The sequence below is a fragment of the Meriones unguiculatus genome, assembly GCF_030254825.1.
Source record: "Meriones unguiculatus strain TT.TT164.6M chromosome 13 unlocalized genomic scaffold, Bangor_MerUng_6.1 Chr13_unordered_Scaffold_28, whole genome shotgun sequence".
In the NCBI taxonomy this organism is placed as follows: domain Eukaryota; kingdom Metazoa; phylum Chordata; class Mammalia; order Rodentia; family Muridae; genus Meriones; species Meriones unguiculatus.
This window is the reverse complement of record NW_026843644.1, coordinates 12,731,225-12,758,709: the sequence shown is the minus strand read 5'-3', so window position 1 is coordinate 12,758,709 and position 27,485 is coordinate 12,731,225. Positions and strand designations below refer to the sequence as shown.

The 27,485-nt window shown below is 41.7% G+C and overlaps 1 pseudogene; it reads right to left on the bottom strand.

Moving 5' to 3' along the window:
* LOC132650604 (zinc finger protein 431-like) overlaps positions 1-27,485 on the bottom strand; it is a 75,745-nt pseudogene that overhangs the window by 28,448 nt on the left and 19,812 nt on the right.

The window sequence follows — 27,485 nt, the reverse complement described above, 5'->3', positions numbered from 1 at the left end:
ATTAACTTGTATTAAGTCATATCAAGAATCTGAGGGCAAAACAAGTATAAGGAAACCAATTGCTGTCTCAGTTACAGGCACAGCTGGAGAGTGTCCAGTCAGCTAGTACTACCTTGGGTTTTTGTTTCTGCTCATGAAACTTAAAGAGTCCCCAGCTTTACTGTTAAGAGTGTACTTTTCTTAACTTCACATGATTCTCTAAGATTTTTTTACATCAGACTCATTAGCAAAAACATCTTACCTAATCTGCAAGTTGATATGGAGAAGGGAGGTTAGCCCAGAAAATGGGTTGATATGGGCAGAAAAAATCAGGGTAGGGAGTGCAATTTGCCAGCCAAGAGAACCATACCAAGCTTTGGAAGGACGGAAGAATTTCTGAAAGAAAATTGGCAGCTAGGTCTGTTTTAATATTTTTAAATAGGTACCTCTGCCATTTAGTCCAGGCTTAAAACCTACATCTATGGAAATATAAACTTTAGAGAACACCATGATCTGCATAACATAATGATTGTCAAATGAGCCCACAAGGAAGAAAGGTAGCAAAGATTATACTTTTTTCTTTTTTTTTTTCTTTCTTAATATCTTCTTTCTTTTCAATGAAGAAGGTTAGTTACCCAGGCTGGACTCAAATTTCTGCTCTTAACTTCTCCGTCAGCCACTGTGCTTGGCTCAGAAGATTCCGTACCCTGAATCTTGCCAGCAACATTCTTGTGAAATAAATATTAGGTGTATCCCATTTTACAGAGCCCCACCCCCAAGGCACTGGTTGATTGGGCATCTCACATCCAGAAACATCTAAAATATGAAATGCTATGATACCTGAAACTTTTGATCTCAAGCATTCCAGAGATAAGATGGTTCTCCTCCTGCCTTGGGGGCTTTTTCCCACCAGCCCAGGAAAGCAGGAGCAGGAGAAGATTGGGTGTAAAGCTTGGAAGACCAGCAAGCATGACAGAGATTGGCCATTCTGGGAACCCCCACAAAGAGCAAGTTAAACTTTAATTTTAGAAAACAATGCTATATACTCCTTGGGATACTTCAAGGATAGGTGTGCATAATTGTTTAAAATTAGGCACATCTAAGATGCTTGATTTGCATTAAACAGCACACTCCTATCATATGAACAAAAACACAGTACCTAATTATCCTATAGGTGAAGGGAGGGGAGAGTTAGCTAGGAGTTGTGTCCAAGGGTATCCATCAAATGTGGTTGGTGGCATCTATATCTAAAGACATTCCTTATGAAGTCAGGCAGAGATCAGTAGGCTCTGGTGGGAAGAGGGACTCCTGCACCTTAATGTCCAGCTCAGAATGGCTATCCAGACTGGGAGGGCTGCAACCAGAAACAGCAGGGTACTTTCAACCAGAGAAGAGACATTCAGCCTTCAATTAGGGTGTAATTAAACAACTAAAAGTGGACATCTTTTGTTGGCAGAGCTCTTAGGCTTTTCATATTCAAACTCAGGGCCTCAAGAGCAACAAGTGTTCTGAACCAATCAATAAGCCTTTGGTCTAGAGTGAACAAGTTCATTTCCTACTATGCCCATCAGTCAGGTCACAATCTCCTTTTACTTCACCTTCAGGGAGTCTGAAAATATCTTCTGGTCCCCAGAGACACCTGCACTCATGTGCACATACTTGCACACATACCCCTACAAACATACTTAATTAAAAATAAAATAAGCCTAAAAATAAATCTTTAAATATCAACATTCAGCCCTACAGAAGATACTACAAGGAAAACTGCAGCCCAAGGAGGAGAACTACACCGAGGAAAACACAAGAAATATATAACCCCACATTAGCAAAACCAAAGGAAAGGAAACACACGCAAAAAAACACACACATTACCACCACCAACATCAAAATAACAGGAAGTAACAAAAACTGGAAATTAGTATCTCTCAACATCAATGGCAGCAACTCCCTTGTGAAAAGACACAGGTTAAAAGGATGGACATAAAAAAAATTCCTTTCTTTCTGCTTCATAAAAGAAACACACCTCAGCACTAAAAATAGATATTACTTTTATTAATGATATGTTCCTAGCACTGAATAGTGGGCTTAGCACCTATGAGCGATGGATTGCTCAGCAACATGGCCTACCCAGCAGATAGCTTACAACTGTCTGTAACTCCAATCATGGGAGAAAAGACATTCTCTTCTGGCCTCCACTGATATCGTGCATGTACTTAGTATACACACTGGCAAAACTTATGCACCTAAATTACAATCAATTTTAATTTTTCAAGAAATGAGTACATATATGGGAAGAACATGTGTTTTACATTAGGGAATCACATGTGCATGTCTTTTCACCATTTTCATTGTCTTGTCCTCTATGAGGCCAGAAGAATACACCCAACACCCTTGGCTTAGAAACACAGGTAGTTCTGGCCATTTGATGAGAGTGCTAGGAATTAAACTGCGTTTACAAAGGGCTCCATAGTTTACAAGTATATACCGTTTGTAGTTCCCACTATCTGCTTCAGACTGCAGGTTGAGGATGTGAGCTCCAAGCTTCCTAATTCAGCTACCATGTGTGACACTGCTGATGACCATTTCACAATGATCCCATATCCCTCTACAACCATAAAGCAAATTAAACACATTTGGAAGTGCCTTAAGAGATTGTGTTTTGTCACTGAAAAGGAAGTAATACACACCCATAAATTTTACAACTGGATGATTTATTTATTGCTGAGACTCATAGACAAAATTTGGGCAGAGTGCAGGGGATCTTATGAAGATACCAATCCAAGGGGTGGAAACCAAACCGCAAACCTCTGGACCTGCAGCCTATACTCTTACCCCCTGAACTGGACCTGCAACAGATCCTCTTAACCTCTGTGCCATAGTATTTTCTCTTTGCTGTTGCTCTTCTTTTAGGGCACATTCTCCCATGTCTCCGAGCCCTCTAGTGGTGACGGGAGGCAACTTCTTCACTGCTTCTCTCCAGGACTGTCTCAGGTTTCATTGGCAGCATTTCCTGGCGCCATGGCAGGGGCACCCTCTTTTCCTACACTCCCCCAGGCAGAGCACCACTGCGAGAGAGAAGCCAGAGGCTCAGCTACTGCCGGGCCAAGGGGCACAGGGCCTCGGGCACCCCATGGAGGGAAGAGAAGGGGCTAGAGAATTGCATGGCTGTTTCTGTTGTTGTTGTTTGCTTGTTTGTTTTGTTTTCTGTTTTTAATTTTTATTTTTGGAAATGTGGCCATAGACCTTTGCCTTTAGCTCACGAAAAGGGATCTGACCCCAGGCAGTTGAGCAAACCTTCTGCCGTCCTCTCTCCATCACAGTGATGAAACTCCACCAGCAAAGCGACTCGGGGAGCAGAGGGTCTCTTTCCCCTACAGTTCTGCCCTGTCCGGTGGTGTCCAGGGAACTGTGAAGCAGCGGGGCAGACAGGGATGGTGGCCCTCAGGGAGAGCAGAGAGCCCGTGAGGGGGAGGCTTGGGCTGGGGAACTCCAGGAAGTGACCCTGCTTCCTCAGATAGAACTCTGAACCCTGGTTACCAGGTAACCAGAGGCAAGCAGCAGCAGAGGCCTGGAGAGACCAAAGCATCTGGAGAACATTGAGAGTTAAGCCCTTTCTCCTGCTTCCAGACCTCCAGAGGCTCAGGTTTCTGAGAAGACAGCCAGGGTGGTGGCCTGGGCCGCTGCTGGACACCTCAGGTACACTCCCTGACAAGCTCCTGGCCTGTTCCTCCCTGGAAGACCAAGGTGAATGGGGCCTGCCTGCTGCAGGGGAGCTTTCTGCCTGCCCCCTCGCCCCTCCCCCAGACCCTATGATCAACAGTAATCCCAGCTTGGGTGAGTGTTCCCCTGAAGACACCCAGGAACACTCTTCATGTCCCCTTCCAGCTTCGGTGTACGGAAAGGGGTCCTTGTTGCCTCTCAGGGTTTGCACACTTCAAGCCTCCCTTCAGGCCTGATCCTTCCTCAGAGTGAGAGGGAGTCCCTCCATGCCCTTCTTCCCCCACTGCAAAAGGGAGAGAGAAGGCAGAAGGAAAGACCCCGCTCCAGGAAAATAAAGAATAGGGGAGGGGGGCGTTGAGGCAGAGGCCAGGCCTCTAAGAGCTCGGCCTCCGTGGTGAGGCTGCACCTGGCAGCCCATTTCCCCAGCCGCGGGTCTGACAGGCCTGGGAGAAACGCGAAGGCCAAGCCCTCTGTGGGTGGGGCGGGGGAGGGGCAGGCGCAGAGCGCTCCTCCATTGTCAAGCGCCGTCGCTATGGATACAGACGCTGAAGGGAAAACGCTGAGCTCGCCTGGTCCTGGTGGGCTGTGGCGGTGAGGGCGGTGATGGGAATCCGCTTCCTGGGCGCGGTGGCGGCGGTTGTGGCTCAGCTAGCAGACTACTTCATCGTGGTACGCTGAGACCGGAAGAAGCCAGGTAAGGGTGTGGGCGCCGCCTGAGCTCCGCTTCTGCCCCTGGGCTCCCCCTCCGCCCCCTCGGGCTCTGCCTCTACCCCCGAACTCTGCCTCCTTCGCCCCAAGCTCGGGTTCCGCCTCCGCCTCCGCCTCCGCCCCAAGCTCCGCCTCCTAGACCGGGCTCCGCCTCCCTCCTTTCCCGGGCTCCACCCCCCGCCCCGGGATCCTCCTTCCACCCCAGGGCTCCATCCACGCCCCCTCCCGGGCTCTGCCTCTGCCGCAGGCTCCGCCCCCAGGTTCAGCCTCTGCCTCCCCAGGCGCCGCCTCCATCCCCCGGGCTCCGCCTCTGCCCTACCAGGCTCTGCTTCTGCCCACCGGGCTCTGCCTACACACCAGTCTCCTCTCTCCGCACCGGGCTCCTCTCCCCGCCCAGCTCCAGTTTCTGCCTCCATCTCCCGGGCTCCGCCTCCGCCCCCACTAGGCTCCGCCTCTGCTTCCTCGGGCTCCTCTCCCGTCCCCGCCCCGGGCTCCGCCTTCATCCCCGGGCTCCGCCTCTCTACGCCCCGGGCTATGTCTCCCGCCGCCCTCGGGCTCCGCCTCCGTTCCCTGGGCTCCTCTGCCGCCGCCTCCTCTGAGCTCCGCCTCAGCCCCCAGCAGCCATCCAGTGGGCTAGGTGGTGCTAGGCCTAGCATCGCAGCTGGGAGGCGGGAAGGAGAGAGGGTTGGGTCCCGAGGTGTAGGAGCGGCGGGTCCACAAGTATCAGCCATCCCAATGCAGCCAAGCTTGGCTGGCTGTGGGCTTGTGTGAGTCACCCGCTGGATGGCGGTCGCAGGGCAAGGTCTGGGCGGTGCAGCTGGGGGCTGGCGGGCTGGGCGGGTCGGGAGAGCCTGCCCGAGTTCTGCCAAGAGCTTCTGTGGAGGCTGCTGGTACCCGGGACCGTGCCCTCGGGCCGCTGGGGTTGGGAGGGCTCGAGCACAGTGTGTGGACTTCGTAGGATTACGCTTGTGCCCGGCATCCTGAGGAGGAGAGATGCTGGGGCCAGTCCTCCTGGAAAGAAAGTACAGAGAGTCGGGTGCTGCCTCCCGCCTGCCCTTGGGAGGGTGGGGTGGGGGAGTTTGGACATCCCAGTCGAACAAAAGCCAGGTACTTGGAAAGGCCACAGGATCCGTGCACATTTTTAGGAACATTGTTTCAGGATGTATGTGCCAGCATTCCAGAATGAAATGGCTCTTCTTAAGACAGCCAGCCAACCACTGCAGGTGGTCTCTCTCACTTAGCTTTCAAGTGATTTGATTGTTCTCTTTATTCATCAGATACTTCTTCATAAGGAACAGTTTGGCAGATACACTGCTGTTTATACTTTGATGGACTTGCACAACCAGGAGTATACAGGGTTCACACAGACTTATTTTCTTATTTTTATATCTTTGTGTTGTTATATATAGATAAACGAGATGTAATAACAAGGTTACTGTAGAGCTGGGGAAACCTCATTCATTTCAGGTTAATTCTACCAGCCCTGCAGCCCCTTGTCTCCAGAGGTGCTTGGGCTGTGTTTTGCTGATTGTTAGTCATTGGTAGCACTAGGGTACTAATGTTCTTCTCATCACTTATTATTATTTATTCATCCCTAAGAATTTGTTTAAGAGAAGGGATCCTTCACATTTTTTCTCCCTACTACCTATTTGAGGTCACTTAAGAGAACTGCCTGCAGGTTGGTGAGATGGCTCAGCAGAAAAACACTCTTGCTGGCAATCCTGGAGACCTGAGTTTGATCCCTGAATTCATGAAAAGGTGGAAGGCAAGAATTGTCTTCTGACCTTCCTATGTGTTCCCTAGTATGCATGTTTCACCTTCATCATGAACACACAAACATACACACACACGGACTAAAAAGAAGACATTGAGCTGTATTTAGAGAATCTTCATGCTGCTCCATAATACCACGTCATTTCACTTTTTAGTTTCTTACAGACATAGTCTTACCCAGACTGCCAGTGTAGAGAATCAGTTTTGTTTTTAATCTTGTTTAGTTTTCAGTTACATTGTTTTTTCCCCTAAAACAACATTATTTAGGTTATTTTTTTTTTGACAGATTATCTCAACAAAGCCATGGCTATCCTGGGCTTCCCTAAGTAGATCAGATCAGGCTGGCCTTGAACCTACAGAGATCTGACTTCCTCTGCCTCCCAAGTACTGGTGTTAAAGAACATGCCCAGCTTCCCCCACAACAATTTTGAAACAATAACAAACTTGAAGATAGTTCCAAGTATGTACAGTTTATTGCTCTTTTACTTTGGACATTTTGAGAGGAAGCTGCTGACCTTATGCCCTGTCACTCGGAATGGTTTAGTGTTGATTTTATACAAACAGGAACTTTGTCTTACATAATGACAGTGCAGTTATCAAAATTGGTAATTCACACTGACACATTATTGCATTTAATTTGAGCTATGTTGACTATGTTATTACTCACACAATTGTTGAGGAAGTTGGTACATTTAAGTGTTGCATTGTTTCTTTATCTCTTTAATTTCTTTCAATATGGAACACTTCCCTCATCTTTTTCATGATCTTGTCACTTTTGATGACTACAGATCAGTTACATTTTTCTTCATTAAATTATTTGTTCATTTTACTCCGATTCACAACCTCACTCCTTCCTATCGTCCCAGTTCCACCCTACCAACCACTTTCCCTATAACCCCCACAACCAACCCACCCTGGGATATCAAGTTACATCAGTATTAAGTACCTCTTCTTTCACTGACGCAAGACAAGGCAGCCCTGCTAGGAAAATGTGATCCAGAGGGAGGCAACAGAGATAGGAGCCCAAATCAGAGACAGCCCCTGCTCTACTTGTTAGGGGACCTACTTCCAGACAAACAGCCCATCAGTTTCATATGTGGAGGGGTCCTAGGACTATTCCAGGCATGTACTTTTGTTGGTGGATCAGGCTCTATGAGGCCCCATGTTACCAAGTGAGCTGCCTATGTTGGTCTTCTTGTAGTGTCCTACCCCTCTAGATCCATTAATCCTTCCTCAAATTCTTCCACAAGAATCCCTGAGTTCTGCCTAATTGTTTGGCTGTGGGTCTCTGCATCTGCTTTCATTATCTGCCAGATGAAGCCTCTCAGATGGCAGTTATGTTAGTCTTCTGTCTACAAGCATACCAGAGTATTATAGTGCCAGAATTTGGGTCTCTCCCGTGGGTTGGGTCTCAAGTTGTGCCAGTCTTTGGTTGGCCATTTCCTCAATCTCCTGTCTTTTATTCCTGCATATCTTGTAGTTGACAAATTTGTGTCAAGGGTTTTGCCAGTTGGTTGGTGTCTCCCTCCCTCCACTGGCTACAAGATGTGTCCACTTCAGTCTCAATATCCCTGCTGCTAGGCATCTCAGCCAGGCTCACACCCCCATATTTTCCTAGGTACCTCCAGAATTCCAGGTCTTCATTTTATTTCAGAGATGCTGCAACACCAATTTCCCTTCTTTCCTAGCCCTCTCACCCCATCCACACTTTTCCAACATATGATCCCCCATCGTGTTCCTCTTTTCACCCCCTCTCCCACCCACTTCCTCTCTCCCTCCACTTTCCATGTCTGTCCCCTTCTTAGGGGGATTCAAGTATCCTTTCTTCTACCCTCCATGTTATTTAGTTTATTTAGGATTATACCGTGGTTATCCTGTAAGATATGGCTAATATCCCAGGTTTGTTATTTTTGTTGACTCTCTCTAAGCTCTCTGTGTTCTCATGGATCAATGCATAAACTGGGACCAAGGTATCACAAAAGTGAAACACACTGTGTCCTGTCAGGTGGTACATACTTTCACTTTCATTACTTGTAATCAGTGTTTTCCAGGCTTTTCTACTACAGTGTTAATACCTGTACCCCCATGAGTACCTTAACACTCTGTGTCTTGGTCCTCATCAGAATGTTAATGCATTTGACATACACTTACATCAATATGGATTCATGATTTATGTGCCTTCTGCAGCTGACTAGACTGTTATTGTTTGTTTTAGACTGCTGGGGCTAAGTGACAAATGATTAATAACAAAGGCTTTAGTTTTCACAATTGTAAACTCTGGAAAGTCTAAAGTTAAATTATAAGGTGTACTTGGGGGCATGCTTGTCTACAGTCATGTTCTCACTTTAAACTCAGTGTTCTAAAGGGCCACATGATTTCATAGGATCTCTTCAATAAGGTTCTGAACCTATTTATAAGGGCTTCACCACCCATACCTGAGTACCTCCCAAATATCTCCTGCAGTTCTGTTACTTTGAGTTTCAAGACTTCTACATAGGAATTTTGGGAGGACATAGATATGCAGATCATTTTGATGTTCAAATTGTTTTGTCATTTGACCAATGAGAGCTTATATATCCAGCTTCTGTGTCTTTTTTTCTTTCCATTTTTTATATTATTTTTTATTAATTACACTTTATTAACTTTGAATCCCTCTGTGCCCCCTCCTTCCTCCTCTCCCAATCCCATCCTCCCTCATTCTTCTCCACACATGCACCTCCCCAAGTCCACTGATAGGGGAGGTCCTCCTCTCCCTCCCTCTGATCATTGTCTATCAGGGCTCATCACGAATAGCTTCATTGTCTTCCTCTGTGGTCTGGTAAAGTTGCTTTCCCCTCAGGGGGAGGTGATCAAAGAGCAGGCCAATCAGCACATGTCAGAGACAGTCCCTGTTCCCATTACGATGGAACCCACTTGGACACTGAACTGCCATGGGCAACATCTGTGCTGGGTTCTAGTTTATCTCCATCAATGGTCCTTGGTTGGAGTATTAGTCTGAGAAAAGTCCCCTGTGCCCAGATTTTTTGGATCTCTTGCTCTCCTTGTGGAGCAGCTGTCCTCTCCAGGTTTTATTATTTCCTACTTCTTTCATGAAGTGCTCTGCACTCAGCCCAAAATTTGGCTACAAGTCTCAGCATCTTCTCTGATACCCTGCAGGGTAGAGCCTTTCAGATTCCCTCTGTGGTAGGTTCCTGTCCTGTTCCCTGTTTTATCCCTCTTCTGATGTCCATCCTCTTTGCCTTTCTGAATGAGGATTCAGCATCTTAGCCAGAGTCCTCCTCCTTCATAAGTTTCTCTGGTTGTACAGATTTTAGTATGTTTATCCTATATTATATATTTAATATCCACTTATGATTGAGTATATACCCTGTGTGTCTTTCTGCTTCTGGGATACCTCACTCAGGATGATCTTTTCCAGTCCCCACCATTTGCCTGCAATTGTCATGATTTCCTTATTTTTTTATTGCTGAATAATATTCCATTATGTAGATTTACCAAAAATTTTGTATCCATTTTTCAGTTGAGGGGCATCTGGGTTGTTTGCAACTTCTGACTATTACAAATAAAGCTGTTAGAAACATGGTTGGACAAATGAATGTCTTTGTTGTATTCTTGAGCAACTTTTGGATATATGCTTAGGAGTGGTATAGCTGAATCTTGAGAAAGCACTATTCCTAATTGTCTGAGAAAGTGACAGATTGATTTCCATAGTGATTGTACAAGTTTACATTCCCACCAGGAGTGGAGCAGGGTTCCTCTTTCTCAACATCCTCTTCAGCATGTATTGTTATTTGAGCTTTAGATCTTAGCTATTCTGATGGCTGTAAGGTGAAATCTCGTGATTGTTTTCATTTGCATTTCCCTGATGACTAAGGGCATTGAGCATTTTTTAAGTGTTTCTCTGTCATTCATCTATTGAGAATTCTCTGTTTAGCTCTGTGTCCCTTTTTTATTGGATTACTTGATTTGTTGCTGTTTAACTTCTTGAGTTTTCTATATATTCTAGATATTAGCCTTTTTGTCAGATATAAGGTTAGTGAACTTTATATTCTTTCCCATTCTGTAGACAGTGTCCTTTGCTTTACAGAAGCTTTTCAGCTTCGTGAGGTCCCATTTATTGATTGTTGCTTAGAGCCTGTGTTGTTGGTGTTTTGTTACACCAGCCAAGACACAAGACCTGAGAAAGATATTTTCATGGCAAGAAGAACATAAGAGTCCTTTCCAAAGCAATGGTTTTCTTCAACATAGCAAGCACTGGGATTTAACTTAGGGCATATGGATATGTTCAAATATGGGTTCTCTATTCAGAGCCATGCTAAATTAAGTCCTATTCTGAATGTGATCAAAATGTAAAATCTGAGCTCAAAAGGCACTCTTTGCTCAAAGCCAGGTGGAAATATGTGTAAAATTTTTAAAATGGACAGAAATTCCCCTGAGATTATGACCACAAGTTCTTAACTGAAAATGAAGTAAATGAGGCCATGAAACTAGATTGCTCAGGAGGCAATGCCATCTGGTAATCATGATGTCTGATCAATGAGGGGATAATTCAATGCTATATTTCTCACTTACACAAATGACAGAGAACACAAATTCAGAAAATTTCTAGCATCCCTGTGTACACTATACCTCAGGAAAAAAACATCTATAACTTGAAATATAGTTTACATTTTGAAATCATTTTGATACATGACATTTCTACATAACCATGGCTGTTTTAGAACTGTCTGTGGAGCTGGGCATGGTGGCACACACTTGTAATCCCAGCATTCAACCAGGAAGAGGCAGACAGATTTATGTGATTATGAGGATGGCTGGGTCTACAAAGTGAGTCCAGAACAGCCAAAGCAACACAAGAAAATTGTGTCTCAAAAACAAACAAACAGAGAACACACTCTGTGTAACAGTCTGGCCTCAGTCTCAGAGAGATCACCCTGCCATTGAAACCTAGGTTTAGGATGACAGACATGTACTTATGAGCCAACCTATTATTTTTAAGTGGTCTATACTTGAATCAAGGAATTAAAGGATAAAATAAGATGTACAAAGGAACCATTTTCCTTTTAATGAACAGTAATAAGACTTCAAATTCTACAAATAATTTCAGTCATCTATTAGTGGCTGCATTCCTTTGTTAATTTCATCATTTTTAACTGGATATTAGGCATATAATATAGAATAATCATCCTAAAATCTGCACAGCTAAAGAAGCAAATCAAGGAGGACCCTGGGTAAGATGCTCAATCTTCATTCAGAAAGGCAAAGGGGATGGATATCAGAAGATGTAGAAAACAGGGAACTGGACAGGAACCTACCACATAGGGCCTCTGAAAGACTCTATACAGCAGAGTATCAAAACATATGCTGAGACTCATAACCAACCTTTGGGCAGAGTACAGGTAATCTAATGAAACAAGGGGAAAGATAGAAAGACCTGGAGGAGACAGGAGCTCCACAAGGAGAGAAATAGAATGAAAAAATCTGGGCACAGAGATTTTTGGAGACTCAAATAAGGACCACAAATGGAGATAATGTAGTACCCGACAGATATAACCCATTGCAGCTTAGTGTCCAAGAGGGTACCCTAGTAATGGGAACAAGGACTGTCTCTGACATGAACTCAGGGCGTGGCCTTTCTTATCTATGAAGGTTTTACCACATTGGTTACATTCATAAGGTTTCTCTCCAGTGTGAGTTCTTTTATGTATTAGGAATTGACTGTTCTGTGAAAAGGTTTAGCACATTGGTTACATTCATGAGGTTTTTCTCCAGTGTGAGTTCTTTTATGTACTAGGAGATTACTGTTCTGTGCAAAGGCTTTACCACATTGGTTACATTCATAAGGTTTCTCTCCGGTGTGAATTCTTTTATGTTTTTGGAGATCACTGTTCCATGCAAAGGCTTTCCCACGTTGATTACATTCATAAGGTTTTTCTACAGTGTGAGTTCGTTTATGTACTAAAAGCTTACTGTTATATACAAAGTCTTTACCACATTGATTACATTCATAAGGTTTTTCTCCACTGTGAGTTCCTTTATGTCTTAGGAGATCACTGTTAGATGTGTAGGCTTTACCACTTCGGTTACATTCATGACGTTTTTCTCCAGTGTGTGTTCTTTTATGTACTAGGAGATTACTGTTCTGTGCAAAGGCTTTACCACATTGGTTACATTCATAAGGTTTCTTTCCAGTGTGAATTATTTTATGTACTCGTAGATTACTGTTAGATGCAAAGGCTTTACCACATTGGTTACATTCATAAGGTTTCTCTCCAGTGTGAGTTCTTTTATGTCTTTGGAGACTACTGTTATCTGCAAAGGCTTTACCACATTGGTTACATTCATAAGGTTTCTCTCCAGTGTGAGTTCTTTTATGTTTTTGGAGATCACTGTTCCATGCAAAGGCTTTCCCACATTGATTACATTCATAAGGTTTTTCTCCAGTGTGAGTTCGTTTATGTACTAAAAGTCTACTGTTATATGCAAAGGCTTTACCACATTGGATACATTCATAAGGTTTCTCTCCAGTGTGAGTTCTTTTATGTATTAGGAGATGTCTGTTATGTACAAAGGCTTTACCACATTGATTACATTCATAAGGTTTTTCTCCAGTGTGAGTTCCTTTATGTCTTAGGAGATCACTGTTAGATGCATAGGCTTTACCACATCGGTTACATTCATGAGGTTTCTCTCCTATATGTATCCTTTTATGTCTTAGGATATGACTTTTATTTGCAAAGGCATTACTATATAGGCTACATTCATAGTGGTCCGCACCAGTATGCATACTTTTACATGTGTGGGGACTACTGTGATGTGCAAAGACTTCATATTGAGTATCTTCAGGGAGTTTATCTGCACATTGATTGTTTTCATACCTGCAATGATAATTGGCACATATGACAGCTCTTCCACATTCATTACACTGATGGACGTTTTTGCCACATGACTTAATTTTGCAGTTTGAATTAAAAGTAAAGAATAATTACATTTTGAGTTTTCATCATTATTTTTACATTCACAGTGTTCTCCTCTTCTGGTTGTTTTGCTGAGCCAGCAATCAGCTAAGTACTGATGAAATCATAGTGTTGTTAGTTCTATGGCTGATCACCTGTCGTATATTTTGTAAACCTTTACCCTTCCTTACTTATCTATTGGAAATAATAACGAGCTAACAAGTGATAGCAGGGTGCAAAATGCAGGACAGAACTTCTGAGTGAGAAAGGGTTGCTGGGAAGAAGAAAGCAAATGACACACCATTCACCAGCATGACAGTGAGGTTAACAGATGGACATGACCATGAACAAAGAAGTAGAGCTGGCCATGCATTCGGACACTGTGCTAGGTTTGTGTTAGGGAAAAAAAAGGTTCAGAATCTGCCCAGTAAATTGCCTAAGCTTTAAAATATTAAAAAGCCTCTGCATCATTATTTGTACTGCTGGAAGCTCTAAATAGCCCATATAAAGCATAATAGGTATCAATTTTTAAACATCTACTCAAAATGGGGACTACTATACCTTTTAGTTGTTCTGGTTGGTACATTGTTTCTTTCAATATACACATATTAAAATGACTTGTACTCATTGTGATATATGATATAATTATTAAAAGAATAATAATAAATGACATGGTTCCATGATGCATTCACACATTTGATTTTTGTTCATCACAGACATGTGATATAGGGATTATGGTTTTTCCACAACAACATTCCTGACTCTAAAAAAACTGCCCTTCTCACAAAACTTAGCAACATTACTACAAGTATATGAGTAACCCCATTTTACTATGGATGAGTTGATTAGTATAATCTTTTGGATATAGTTTCATCACCTATTTACTGTGAATACATTTAGCAATATCTGAGTTGTAGGATACTAAACAAATTGCAGTTTTACCTCAGCGCTAATGAGTAAACAATTTAATCATTGATCTTGTGTGAGTATTATTCCTTGCATTCTTTCTTAGAGGAGTGCCTTGCAAACACACATCAAATACCTAACGTGGACGTACATAGTTTAGTAACAAGTTAGTCATCATCAATAAATACACTTAAAACTGATCATTTACACTGTCCCTTCTCTTTCAAACTTCCAGAACATATTAAAATTTTTTTCAGAACCATATTCATATCAGCTTACAATGAAAATTACCTTGTATGTCTTCTAGAATTTTGACAGTGCTCTTCTATATTATGACTTTCCCAATTGTAGCCTAAAATACAGTAACAGAAAATGTATGCTTTATTATTGGAAATAATACAAAGTTTAAGTCGTGATCTATGGTCAATCAAAGATCGATTCATCTAATTCTTCCTCATCCTCAAGAGAAATTACAGAAGCACATCAATAACGAATAGTGTTTCCCCATATTTTAAGAAGTAAAGAAAATTCATTGCCCTATCTATTGCAGTGAGGTTCCTGTAGGTCTCTAGCATCACATCTTTGTAGAGATTCCTTTGGGAAGGATCCAGCAAAGCCCACTCTTCTTGAGTGAAGTTCACATGCACATCATTGTAGGTCAATGCAGTCTAAAATATCCACACACATGTACAACAGAAAGTATGATACTTAGAATACTGGAAATGTATCCTTCTTTTACAATATTTTCAATGTATTCTGGTGGCTCTTCTACTTAGTTTCTGACACACAAGTTGTAATGTGATCACCAACTCTTTTTCAGAGTAAACTCAACAGTGAGGTTCACCTCTCTAATTTCTGCATCCTTTTAGTAGGATATAGGCTTACAAGAGAAATGTCAATTAACAGATAAAGAGAGAGAGAGAGTAAAGAGAAAAACAGTACAGAGCCCACATGAGAAAAATAGTATAAATGATTCCTGACTCTTATAAGAATGGGCAGGCTGGGTGTATTATCTGATGACTTTAATTCCAAAATCACTCAGGAAACAGAGGCTGGTGTATTTCACAGAGGTGGATGGTAGACGGCTCTTTGCAATAAATTCCAGGACACTCAGGGGTACATAATAAGATCCTGAAAAATATGCAAAAATTAATCAAACAAACAAGATAAAAAACCTTAAAGATCTTTCTCAACTTTTTATAAAGAGTTACACATTCACTCCAGTTCTGCATACATGTCTAGAAACCTGAAGTACCTCATTTTAAACTGTAATATTAATATGATCTTCTTAAAAATGAAATGTATGTTTGAACAATTACAAAAGGAGAGATGAAAATATTAGCAATGTAAATGTTGATCATAAATAAGCAACATGGGGATGGAGGTATGGCTCAGTAGTTAAGAACACTGTCTGTTCTTCCAGAGGACATGGGTTAAATTCCCAGCACACATATGACAGCTAATAGCTGTCTGTAACACAAATATTTTCAATAAAATACTCGTAAAACATATGCAAGAACACATCAAAGATATACACGATGAAAAAATTGGCTTAATCTCAGAAATACAGGGATAGTTCAGTATATGAAAATCCATCTGTAATCCACCATATAAACTGACTGAAAGACCAAGATCACATGATCATCTCATTAGATGAAAAAAAAAAATAAAGGCTTTGACAAAATTCAACAACCCTTCATGTTAAAAGACTTGGAGAAATCAAGCATACAAGGATTCAGGCACACACTTAACATAATAAAGGTAGTAAAAAGCGAACTGAGGGCCAACATCAAATTATTTGGAGAGAAACTTAAAGAAATTCCACTCATATGAGGTACATATCTCCATATCTCTTCAATGTACTCCTTAGGTCCTAGCCAAAACAATAAGACAACTGAAGGTTATAAAGGAGATACAAATTGGAAAGGAAGAATTCAAAGTATCACTATTCGTAGATGATTTCTTAGTATACCTAGGTGACCCAAGAAATCCTACCAGGGAATTCCTACAGTTGAAATACACTTTCCACAAAGTGGCTGGGAGCACAACTAAAATTTTCATTATTCCTTCTGTATACAAATAAAAAATGGGCTGAGAATAAAATTTAGAAAACAACACCCTGAACAGTAGCCACAAACAAGATGAAGTGAAAGACCTCTATGACTAGAATTTGAAGTCTTTAAAGAAAGAAACTGAAGAAAATATCAAAAGATGGAAAGATCTCCCAAACTCATGGATATATAGGATTAACATAGAAAAACAGCATTCTTTTTTAAATATTTTATTAATTACAGTTTATTCACTTTGCATCCGTCCTCCTTCTCCCCTCCCAAATGCTCCCTTTATTCCCTTTCTCTAAAGCAGCATTCTTAAAAATGGAGTCTATAGATTCAATCCATTTCCCAACAACATTCCAACACAGTTCTTTACAGACCTTGAAAGAGCAAACATTAAATTTAAGTGGAAAAATAAAATACCCTTGATAACAGTACAATCCTATAAAATTGGAATAATGACACAGAAATAAACCCACACCCCTATTGGAACTTTACTTTCAACAAAGAAGCCAAAATTATACAATGGAAAAAAGACAGCATCTTAAACAAATTGTGGTAGATGTCTGCACATAGAAAAATGAAAATAGACCCTTTGTATGACCCTGCAGAAACTGAAGTCCAAGGGAATCAAAGACCGTCACATAAACCCAGAAACTCTAAATCATATAGAAGACAAGGTGGAGAAAATTCTGGAACTAATTAACACAGGAGAACAACATCAGCACAGGCTCTGAGATCAACAATAAATGGCATCTCAAACTGAAAAGCTTCTGTAAGTCAAAGGACACTATCAATAGAACAAAACAGCAGTCAACAGATTGGGAAAATATCTACACCAATCCCACATCAGACAGAAAAGTAATATCCAAAATATACAAAGAACTTAAGAAATTAAACACCAACAAATCAAAAAAAACAATTTAAAAATGGGGTTCAGAGCTAAACTGAGAAGTCATAAGAGAGAAAAGTGAAATGGCTGAGAAACACTTAAAGAAAAGATCAAAGTCCTTAGCCATTAGACAAATGGAAATCAAAATGACTCTAAGATTCCATCGTACACCAATGAAGTTGCTAAGATAAAAAAACTCAAGTGACAACACATTCTGGTGAGGATGTAGAGAAAAGGGAACTTTCCTCCAGGTCTGATGGGAGTGCAAACTTGTACTACTTCTCTGGTAATCAAACTGGTGCATTCTCAGAAAATTGGGCATATTTCTACCTCAATACCCATCTATACCACTCCAGGGAATATATCCCAAAGATGTTTCATTATAGAACAAGGACATTTGTTCTACTATGTTCATAGCTGTTTTATTCATAACATCCAGAAAGTGAAGAATGGATAAAGAACTACTAATACATTTACACAATGGAATACACCTCAGTTATTAAAAATAAATCATGGAAATTGCAGGCAAATGGATCAAACTAGAAAAGATCATCCTGAGAGAGGTAACCCAGACACAGAAAGAAACACATTGCTTATAAGCAGATATTAGACCTATAGTACAGCATACGCATTCTACAATCCACACACCCAAAGAAGCTAAGTAAGAAGGGTCCATGGGAGGTTGGCAGAATATCACTCAGAATAAAAAAAAGAGAACAGACAGCAGAAGTAGATGAATAGAGGGAACTGTGCAGAAGTTAGAATGGGGAGGGAAACAAATGTGGGTAGCAGATGTGGGGAGAATTGTAGTAGGACGTGAGAGGCATGAGAACAAGAAGGGTAACTGAGGGGGCTTCTCCTTGGAGTCATTTGACAGGGAAGTTTCATGAGAGGACCTGGGTGTGACTGGGCATGACTCTAGCTGAGAATCCTAATGGAGGGGCAGGAGAAGAGAGACATGGAAAATTAAGTATGAAGTGACCACCTCTTAGCCAGTCAGGACTAGTGGAGAGAGGGAACAACAACTGGACAACAAAACCCACTATCCAAAAATTACCCTGACTGCAATAAGTTTAGGGATAATGATGGAACAAAGATTGAGAGAATGTCCAACCAATAATTGGGCCAACCTGAGACTCACACTACACTAGAGAGCCAGCCAATGAAACTGTAAATGTTGCATTGCTGAGCTTGTAGAAAAGAGCCTAATTATGCCTGTTACCTCAGAGGCTCCACCCAATAGCCAATGGAGACAGATGCTGGAACTTGCAACTAAGCATGGGGAGGATCTCTGGGCGTCTTATGGAAGTACTGGGGGAAACATGGAAGAACCCGAAGGGGATAGAAAGCCACAAGAAGACCAACAGAGAAAAGTAACCCAGACCTGGGGGGGGGGTTAAGAAAATGAGACATCAACTAAGGAGCATGCATGTTCTAGACCTAGGCTTCTTGAACTTATCTGTACTAAGGGTGGTTGGGTCCATGTGGGTTGAGTGGTAAGTTGAGGGGACTGTTTCTAAAAGGAACTCTACTGCCCGCTTTTAGAAAATCTCCCCCTGGCAAGTGTGCCTTGAATGGCCTTAGTGGATGAGGATATGCTCAGTCCTGATGTGACTTGATGTGCTGCAATGGGGTGATACAGAAAGACTAAGGCTCTATTTTTGTGAGAGGGGAGGAAGAAGGGTGAGGGTGGACTGAGAGCAGAGGAAGGAAGGATCACTCTTTGGATGTAAAGTCAAAAAACAAACTAATCTCTCTAAAAAATTTAATACACTCAGAGAGAGAGAGACAATGGAATTGAAAGGTGATAACGGAGGGGGCTGTAGGTGGGACATGAAATAAACATAATAAATAAAAATGAAAAAGAATAATATTAATACATTCTCTGAAATATCCAGAGGGAAAACTGGCAACATGACCTTGCCCATCAAATTAGAATTCGTCCAAATAAACCTCCAAAACTGTCATCAAATCTTCATATATCTGTCATAGTCTAAGAACACAGTCATATTATACATCTATAACATGCTTTTTTGAAATTAATTTAATTATTGTGTCATTATATAGAATCTGTAGGAAATTCTCTTACAAGGCAGAACTTCAGCACGATGTGACATAAAGAAGTATGTAACTTCAAACAATACATATATACATACATACATTTTATTAAACATTTTAATGTTAATGTCCAGGAGCAAAGTCACTTTTAGCATACTTTTTTTTCTTCTAACCTGCTACTGTGCTACTGTGATTGAATCCCCTAACCACCAACATCTCAGGTCATGAATGGGTTTACTTTTTTGGCCCATCATTTTGAAAACCTAGGATAGAAACTCAAATTTCAAGAAAACTAAGGAAAAAATCAGGGCAAATATTGTTTCCTGTCTTGCTCTCATTTCTTCATTGTCTCAGGCTCAGCTAGCTTTTTTATGCAGCCCAGGGCCACTTAATTAGGGATATTGCCATCCTCAATTGAAGAACCTTCTATAGAAATCATCAGTCAATGCAATCTCTCGTTTACATAGAAACCAGCCATTTTCTCATTAGTTTACTTACTTTTTCACCTTATAGCCTGCTCAAAGCTCTGTACCTCCTCTCCTGCTGTTATCATCCCCACCATCATCCTTCACTCCTCCTCCCCTTCTTCTCAGGAAAGGGGAGACTCCCCATAACAAATCTCAGCACATCAAGTTGCATACAGACTAAGTGCATCTTCTTCCACTGAGGCCAGAGAAGGCTTCCAAGCTAGGGCAAAATGATTCATAAGCAGTCAACTGTGTCCATGTCACAGACAGCCCCCATTTCAGATTCTAGGTGACCAACATGAAGACAAAGCTGACCATCAACTAGACATGTGTAAGTGCCTAGGTCCATTCCATGCATGTTCTTTGAATGGTGGCAACCAGCAATTTTAGGCTGGCATGCTGTGAACTGAATTTATCATGTAAAAAACCCACAGTATTATGAAATGCAGGATCATGAAGATATATTACGGACACAAAAATATGACTTCTGTACTTACTGTTCAGCAAAAGTAATGACGATTGTATACAATATGTGTGAAGGAATATAGCAAAAATTCCAAAACATAAGCCCAACAATATACTCAAGTTTTCATCAAGACACCTAAGGAAACTCAACCAAGAAAAAAAGGTAGACCAATGTTTCCTATGATTATATACATATAGAAATTAAATAAACACAAACATCACAACTCCCACAAAAATAACTCAAAGTAACTCCTACACTGTTCAAATTATGCTCTAGGTACTACTGACCTTATTTTCAAACAGAGTCCCCATGACCTGTCTCTCTAAATGGAGGTCACCAAAATGACAGACTATGGCACTGTAGCCCTGCATGGCCCCCTAGTGACTGCAGGCAAATCCAGTCCCACTGATGCCCCTAAACAAAACAATGTTAAATAATAATTTTATAACTGTTTCCTGCCACATCTATTATGTCACAAGCTGTGAAATCTGCCCTAGTTAACTATATAACACAATGTGCATCTGTGACACCACTGCAGCTCAGAAACTCCTTTTAACCCTGGAATTGAGTTCCTTAAGTCCCAGAAATTTGACCTTCATTTTTTTCAAGTTGTCTTCCCACTTCGCACACATAAATAGGCAGCTCATTACATGACTCAAATGAGTAATTTTTAGAACTCAGCTGTGGTACAGGCTTTACCTTAAAATTTTGGGAATTTTAACCAAGAGGAAAGCAAAATCATGCTGCTGGGAAGCAATAGACTGGGATGTAAGAGACCTGTACCAATAAAGCTTGCCTTAGAAATATTTTTCCAAAAGGCTGAAGATGCAGCTGTTCTAGAATTAATATCCACCCCCACAGTGAAAGTACACCATACACCATACATAATTAAATGGTTAACTAAAAAATAATCTCTTTAATAGTAGCACGTATCTAGCTCTACTTAATGCTATAAGTGAAGTCAGCATAAAACTGATTTTGTATTCCATACACACAGTCTTTCTTAAGTCTCTTAATTTTAGGCTTCAGTTTATACATTAAACAATTTTAATATGGACCAGAGATTTCAAGTCTAGCCACTGAAACAAATGGGAGATTTACACAGCAAAGATATTCCTTGAATGATTTAAGGACTCCACTTCCATAATACAGCAGGTCATTATTCAGTGTCAAGGTAGAAGAGAGAGGACTCAGTGGTTTCAAATGTTAAGAAAAGTAGAAGGTAGAAAAAGTGCCAAAACCATACAATGAAAAAAAAAAGACATCTTAACAAATGGTGTTGGACTAACTGGATGTGTACATGTACAAAAATGCAAACAGACAAATACTTATCACCCTGCACAAAACTAAAATACATATGGATCAAAGACCTCAATATAAAAACGGACACACTAAACCTGTTAGAAGAAAAAGTGGGGAAGAGCCTAGAACACATTGGCACAGGAGACAACTTCCTGAACAGAACACCAACAGCACAGGCTCTAAAATCAACAATCAATAAATGGGACCTCATGAAACTGAAAGGCTTCTGTAAAACAAAGGACACTGTCATCAGAACAAAACAGTTTACAGACGATCTACAGGTTGGGAAAGGATCTTCACCAACTCTATATCTGACAGAGGGCTGATATCTAGAATATATAAAGAAATTAAGAATCAACAAATCAAGTAATCCAATTTAAAAAATGGGACACAGAGCTAAACAGAATTCTCAATAAAGGAACATCAAATCACAAAGAAACACGTAAAGAAAGGCCCAACATCTTTAGTCTCATGGAAATGCAAACCAACACGACCCTGAGATTTCACCTTACACCCATAAGAATGGCTAACATCAAAAACTCAAGTGACAACACATGCTGGAGATTATGTGAAGCGGAACCCTCCTCCATTGCTGGTGGAAAAGTAAACTTGTACAACCACCTTGGAAATCAATCTGGTCCTTTCTCAGACACTTAGGAATAGTGCTAACTCAAGATCCAGCTATACCACTCCTAGGCATATATCCAAAAGTTACTCAAGTATACAACAAGGACATTTGCTCAACCATGTTCATAGAAGCTTTATTTGTAATAGTCAGAAGCTGGAAACAACCCAGATGTCCCTCAACGGAGAAATGGATACAGAAATTATGGTACATTTACACAATGGAATACTACTCAGCAAAGAAAGCATGAAATCAGCAAGCAAAAGGTGGGATCTAGAAATGATCATCCTGAGTGAGGTATCCCAGAAGCAGAAAGAGGCACATGGTATATACTCACTTATAAGTGGATATTAGACATATAATATAGGATAATCATACTAAAATCTGTACACCTAAGGAAGCTGATCAAGAGGGAGGACCCTGGTACGATACTCAATCTTCATTGAGAAAGGCAAACAAGACAGACATCGGAAGAGGGAGAAAAGAGAAAACAGTACAGGAGCCTATCACAGAGGGCTTCTGAAAGACTTTACTCAGCAGGATATCAAAAAAATATGCTGAGATTCATAGCCCACCTTTTTGCAGAGTGCAGGGAATTTGGGGGAGGAAGGGGGAGATAGAGGGACCTGGAAGGAAAAAAAGCCCCACAAGAGCAACAGAACCAAGAACTCTGGGCACAGGGGTCATTTCTGAGACTGATACTCCAAGGAAGGATCATGCATGGAGATAACTTGGAACTCCTGCATAGAAGTGCCCCATGGCAGTTCAGTGTCCAAGGGGGTTCCCTGGTAGAGGGAACAGGGACTGTCTCTGACATGAACTCAATGACTGGCTCTTTGATCACCTCCACCTGAGGGGGGAACAGCCTTGTCAGTCCACAGAGGAAGACAGAGAAGCTGGTCCTGATGAAACCTGATGGACTAGGGTTAGATGGAAGTGGGAAGGACCTACCCTGTTATTGGAATGGGGGAGGGGCATGGGAGAGAAGGAGAAAGGGAATGTGGGATTAGGAGAGGAAACGGGAAGGGGATGCAGCTGGGATGGAAAGTGAATAAACTAATAAAATAAAAATTAATAAAAATAAAATTAAAAAAATACAACAACAACAAAAAGCTAGGGTGGGAAGGTCTTGCACAAGCTACATCTTATCCTAACTAAGCTTCTTGAGAAGAATAGCATCTTGTACACTACTTCCTTGAAAGAAATGGAAGGAAACAGGAAACGTCTATGAATTGATCAGAAATTCTCATACAATGGGATAAAATCATGAGGAGTCTAAAAAAACAATACTGCATGAGGGAAACACAAGATCTCAATAACATTATTTACCAACACCACAGTGACTTTGGAACTGATGAGGGTATCTCCATGTGTTTGAAAGAGGTGGGTTCTCAAAATGAGAAGCAAGCACTCCTCAAATGTCCTTACCCTGCTGCTCACCCTATTTCTGGTTTTAGAAAAGGAACAGTGCTTTATTTTAAATAACTCAGAATCTTGGGGAAATCTCCCAAGGCCTAGGCCACAGGATATACTGGCTCTGCAAAGCATATTTGAGGAGTGTGAGAAGTTAGATTATTCTCCATCATGAGGACCTCAAGGAAGGTTTTGTTTGGTCAGGGCAGCCCTCAACACAACAGTGTTTTCTCTGTTCAACTGTTTTCATCAGATGTCTTGCCCGTGTGGCTGAACTATGCTTTTCTTAAGAAGAAAATTGCAACTTTATGGCACATCAGGCTTTAATGTTGGCTCTGATTCTGTAATGGCCCACTAAGCAGCTTGTTAGATGTCTCTTTTTTGACATGGAGATGGGCCGATGGTTGGTATGAATCAGGGGCTTTCTCCTTGGTTATGGCTGGAGACAAATTTGTTGACTATCCTCTTGAGCAAATGGGTTTCCTAGCATCCCAATGTCTAACAGGCTGGGTTGGCATGCTACTTATCTGTTTTAAAACAGCCCTTAGCTATTCTACTTGGTGTGATGTCCTGTCACCTAAGCACTGAAAATTTCTGTACATCAACTGTTCTATGAATTTACATCACAGCTTTACACTGAAGTGCTACTCAATACATATGTTACCTACAACTTCCACTAAACATGCATACACATAGTGTGTAAGAGGTGGCCTCCGGAGCCCAACCTTCCTCAAACAGCTCTTCCATTTTATTAGCAAGATAAATCTAACTTTAAAGTCCCAATGTTGCAGCGCCGTTTTCCACTGAACACATTGAAACATTTTCCTAATTATCAGTTAACTGGTTAAACTTGCTGTTACTTTAACCAGGTGCCTTAAATTGTATAAGTAAGCCCTCACTTACTAACAGTCAGAGGACACACTTCTCTGTTGCCTTATCACCTTGAGCTCTGGAACAAATGTCAAGTGATAAAAATTAGAGGCCTTAGGTTCAAGGCCGAATGTCTTAGAAAACATTTAAAAGTGTTGAGCCCAGGTGTACTGGATCAGCATAGCCTCCAACATAAACTCCCTTGCTTAACCCACATTTGATTGGATGACCCCGACTCTCTCCAAGGGGCCCTCACCTTATGAATTTAAACCTTTAAATATACAATAAAGCATACCCTGGGGCACCATTCAGATCTGAACTGGCCACTTTCCTGAGCTCAGAAAATAAAGCATTCATTCTAACCTGTTCCAGAAGTGAGTTCTCTCTGTTCAGAACCAAAAGTCAATATGCTCAAGATATTCAGATGCCCGGCTATGTTCAGGGCTAGGAAAGGGGGCCTCTCTGGTTGCTGTTTCTGGTTGCCAGCTCCCACCCAGCCTCAGGAAGGACCCTAAACAGCTTCTACTGCTGTTCAGCCTCCTGCTCCACCAGGCTGGGGGCAGTGGACACACACCATGTTGCAACTTCGGAACTTGGCTGAAATCCCCTCACAGTACACAGCAGCAGCGCTTATACCAGAGCAGACCAACCATTCAACCCTGCTCAGCTAAAGAGCGAACTTGCAGCAAGGCGCCAGGAAGAACCCGCCTCTCCCTCTGACTGCAGGAATGAAAGCATCTGATTGGCCAATGAGTCTTAAGTGACATGAGCACCTCCCTTAGGATTACAGTGTACTGAAGGGACAAGACTTAGTGATTTCTGGTCCAGGCTTCTCTTTTAGGACCAAACTTTCTTCAGATCTGGACATGTTTGCATTTCATCATCATTTGTGCCTGTTCTCCCATAGCCTACCCTGTGTCTTTCAGCACTCAGGATAAAATTACCCTCTTCCTCCTCGAATCAGCTTGCATAGCTGCACAAACATTATTCAACCTGTAGCAGAGTGAACACTCTGTCCAACAGGTGGAAGAAGGCCAAGAATTTTAAGAATTAAAGAGAGATTTAAGAAAATGCAAAGAGTTTTTTGTTCTGTGACTTCAGGTAAACTGGAGCCACTTTTCTCCTGGAAGAGACCCAGGAGAAAAAAAAGCAGGGAAAACATGACACTTTGGAGTACTATCATCAGGTAAAACTTCTTCCTCAATAGGAAGATGAAGAACACAGAAACCTGCACTAGTGAAGGCTCTCTGCATGAAATGACCTGACAGAATAAATTTTTCTGTGTATGTATACAGCTAATACATATATATTTATGTATACACACACACACACACACACGATTTGGTATTTTGAGACATCTTCTTTTAGCCCTGGTTGTCTTGGACTAGATCTGTAGACCAGGCTGACCTTGGACTCGCTGAGACTGGCCTGCTTCTTCCTGCCAGAAGGCTGGGATTCAAGCCCTGTGCCACTAAATCCATCTTAGATTTTCTGTTTTATTTTATTTTTTTTTAAAGACCGGGTTTCATCATGTAGGCCCGTTTGTGCTGGACTCTTTGTCAACGAGGCCAACACTGAAATCACAGAGCACAGCCTGTGTCTGCCTTTCAGGTGCCTGGATTAAAGGCTTGTGCAAGCATGGCTGGCAAGACCTTAGACTTTTAAGGATATGTTTAAAGGAGGGTTTCTTATCTAACTAATTTTTTTAAGATTTTTGAGTAGGTGGATGAGGAGACCTCTGACTATTATTATCTGTATGTGTCTGTGTGTGCATTAAATCAGACATTGTTGCCATGCTCACAGACCTTCTTAGATCAGAGTTTTTACTCTTATGCCTAAGAAATTTTTATTTTATTTTATTTTATTTTATTTTATTTTATTTTATTAGAAAAACATCTCCCCAGGCAGTGAGTTCTGTGCTGAGCATCACTTGCACTGTGGGTCTGATCCTCTGAGGGCAAGGAATCATATGAAAGAAGAGAGACTTAGTATCATCTGGAGAGGACAGGAGCTCTACAAGGACCAAATATATCTGGGCACAGGGGTCTTTTATGAGACTGTATCTCCAGTCAAGGACCATGCATGGATATAACCTAGAACCCCTGCTCGGATGGAACCCATGGTAGCTTAGTAGCCAAGTGTGTTCTATAGTAATGGGAACAGGGACTGTTTATGACATGAATTCAATGGCTGGCTCTTTGATCTACCCCCCACCTCCAGGGAGGAGCAGCCTTCCTAGAACACAAAGGTGGATATTGCAGTCAGTCCTGAAGATACCTGATAAGCTAAGGTGAGGTGGACCTCTCTTATCAGTGGCCTTGGAAAGGGGCATGGAGGAAATGAGGGAGAGAGGGTGCGATTGGAAGGGAGTGAGGGAGTGGGCTACAGCGGGAATAAAAAGTTAATAAACTGTAACTAATATTAAAAAAATAAAATAAATAAAATAAAAAACAGAGAACAGATCTCAATGTAGAATTCTCAACAGGAGAATCTCAGATGGCTGAGAAACACTGTTCAGGTTCAGCATCCTTAGCCTTTAAGGTAATGCAAATGGAAACTACTTTGAGCTTTAATTTTACACATGTTAGATGGTGAAGTTTAACAGGACAAGTGACAGCTCACTCACACTGACAAAGGTGTTGGGGAAGGGGGACACTCCTCCATTGCTGGTTGGAGGTCAAACAAATACAGCCAACATTGTATTTTCTCACACAACTGAGTTGTTGTCCCAGGAGGTTGTATGAGGATGCCCAAAAGCCCGGGCTGATGTTACGAGAGAGCATTGCTCTCTGAAAAACAACAGCAGGGCCACACTCTGGAGGAAAGCTTATACACAGTGCACTGAAAGTGGAGAGGTGGACGAAGTGCAGGTTAAAAGATTTCACCCCTATGTTCTAGTCTCTTTGGGGTAAGACAGTACTGTACAGGCTATCAAAAGAGAAACCTGGACATAAACCCAGAATAAAAACCACTCCACCTAAAATCTGTACTGCTTACAAGATGTAAAGGGGGCATGATTATACCAAACTTGCTTGAGTGGTGAGCTAATGTTTGGTTTAACTTGCAGCACAATCCATTAAATGGAACCCACTCCCTTGATGGCCAAGAATGTCTCCAAGACATAAACAGCAAGGACTGTGTTTGTATGTGTCCACTCCAGGTCCACTGCAGAGATGTCTTGGCTGTTAGTTCTATATTTTTGTGAGACTCCTAACATTAAGAACAGGTATAACTTTGACTCTCTCACCTGCTCTTGAGACTCTTTTTCCCCTATTTAGGGTTCCTTGTCCATCCTC